This window comes from Pteropus alecto, unplaced genomic scaffold (assembly GCF_000325575.1).
Source record: "Pteropus alecto unplaced genomic scaffold, ASM32557v1 scaffold87, whole genome shotgun sequence".
Lineage (NCBI taxonomy): Eukaryota > Metazoa > Chordata > Mammalia > Chiroptera > Pteropodidae > Pteropus > Pteropus alecto.
In genome coordinates, this window is record NW_006443225.1 from 9,190,881 (window position 1) to 9,193,759 (window position 2,879).

The window sequence follows — 2,879 nt, forward strand, 5'->3', positions numbered from 1 at the left end:
ACCCCTCCCCCCATATATGATGGACAAGCCTATCTTACAAGTCATCAGGATGCTTTGATGGGGAGTTAGCTTTAATTATGCACACTGTGATATCATTCTACTCACCAGCTGGCGAAAGAGTTAATTCTTTCCCAAAGACCATAGTTGCCCTTGTCTTCTCAACCTGATTCAGAGATGCAATAAAATATGAAGCAAATTTATGATCTGTTTCAAGCTTTTTATGGCTGTATTTTTAAATTCATATATGCACATATAAGAACTATGATCTGTGAATAATTTGAAATGCTATAGTAGAATGATACATTTTAGATAAAACATAACCATATCTTTATATAATTGTCTCAGATTAAAATAAAAAAGAAAAATAGATTTCTAATGTGGACCAAACTGAAAAACTAATGACAGCCATAAACTGCTAACCAACCATAAATTAACATCTTCATCAATGCTAAAATGGTATTGGTGGTTATATAAAGCAATTATTATTTCTCCTTATAAGTTTCAGAATAAAGTTCAGGGATATTTAAAGGATCCATTATTTACAAATGCTTTGCAATCTTAACAGATTTCATATTTTATTAGGAGGATGGTTGCAACTCAAATTTGCTATGTTAATAGAGATGTTTAGAGATGAGAATTTAGATTTAAACATAAAAGTGCTTCATGGCCTAACCTCATTTTATGCATTTATCTGCTCTGGCAATTACTGACGAACTTGGTATAAGGATTTCTTTGTTAAATATCCTTCATCTACTCTTTGAAAAGAGAAGACAAATAATAGCTTATTATGGGAGAGCCTCAGATTATGTACCGAACTGGTCAAAACGGTAGATCACACACTGTCTCTTTAAGTAAGTACAGCTACATTTGCCAGGTACAGTCTCTCTTCAGAGCTATGGTCAAATTCAGGTGCCAGGCTGAGCCTATGCCCCCATCTGATACTTTCGTGAAAAGAAAGTGATTTTCCTAACTAGGCCTCCACAGAAACATGAAGACACATGGAGAAAAGGAAATTTGTCTATCAAAAGCCCCAAGTATCAGGAAGCAGGGTTAGGGGATAATTTAATTTTCTTTTGGAGAAGCATCAGGCATACATAGCTTTAAAGTGTAGATTTCTCAAGAGAGTAAAATTAAGTAAGATCTGGAATTACTCAACAAAGTAAGCACTTTCTAAGATTTAGAAAACATTTTTTTTTTTTCTTAATGAAAACAGAACTATGGAGGACCTGGGTGGTGTGCACACTGTTTCTGCCACTCAGTTGCTATTTACACTACATCGTCCCATAGGGTAGTTACTGTGGACGATCATCTCCAAAGGTCGAAAATGATCTTCACTGGCTAAGTCTTAGGACCAGTCTTAATTTTTTGCAAGTATTGTGTAGTCTGAGGACTTTCTTCTTTAAAAATGAATACTATTTTATAGCTTTTCTGTTAGTTTAAAATAAGTTCAAAATAAAAAGATTTAAAAAAATGCCTAGTTTCAAAACATGGAGAAAATACTACTTCCTGTAAACTTTTTGACTCATAAAAAATTCAAGTGATTTCAAATACTTAAAAACATTCCATTTAAAGTTTAAAGCAACACATTTATAAAATTTTAAATATATCAGACAGTTCTTAGAAGTTATGGAATGAAAGTACATATCATTTAAACATGAATTTAAGCATAAGAGACAAAAGCAATTACTAAAAAATGTGGGTTTTTAGGTAATAATGACACACATTTTGTGTTAACTACAATGTCTAGTTCCTAGAAATAAGTTATATGGAGTAAATGTTCTCTTACAAACAAAAAAAATCTTCAACTAATACGTGCTTTATATTTGTGTTTAAATTTGACTCAGTGATGAATCATTAGATAGTTGTACCTTTACCTGTTACTAATATTCCTCTAGTTTTTCTTATAAGCACTAAATGTTATAAGGGAAATAAAATGCTTCATGAGTCTATCTCTAAACATTTACTTTCTGTGTAGTCTATAATATGTCATGTTCTCCTTATAAAAATAAATACATTTAGGAATCGAGAACATAAACTATACCTCAAATAACTAACAGTAACCTGTATCGAACCCTTATCTACTATAACCATTGAGTATTTTCTCTTGTCCAGCTATATCCTGAATAGAAAATGCACATTATTCCTCACACGATCATGGCTAATTCCAGAGAGGTCTGCAAAATTTTTATTTACTCAATTAACACTTTTTAGCGTAAAACTGAAAACAAAGATAATTATTTCATAGATTGTCCATTTAATGACATAATTTACCCCGATCATTAGACAATATTGAACTGACTAGTTCAAACATGCACGAACACCTTCAGAGTCTAAGGTGAGTCCCCGTAAAACCTTAATGACTCACGGGAGTGTTTCTTGGAAAAGCCAGGGGTCCCAGTAAAATGCTGCAAGTACAGTTACTAAAGGAGCCACATCTCATTTTCATCGACAGCATTCCGTATTGCATGCTTTTTTACAGTTTGGATTTCAGCCTTATGAATAAATAGAATACTGTCCAAATATTATTGCTTCGTTCATTATTTGTGGGAAAGCGATAGGCAGAAGACAAAGACCAGCCCTGATGTGATCCCGCTCCCATTTCTTGTTGCACTTATCCATCTCTCCACGGAATATGAACAATTATTAAGACTTGTAGCCTGGCAAGGTCAGTCTGGTTAAAATGATCTTATTTAAAAACTTACTAGTCGCTGATATTTCTTGGTTCTGTGTTTACTTCCCATGTAAATAACTAAGCAAAAATATATCACTCTGAATATAACAATTAATGAACTTTTAGGGAGAGTTTCAGAAAATAAGAATCTGTGTATATGTGTGTGAGTGTGGAGGGAGAGGACAGCAAAATTATTTTCGAAATAATT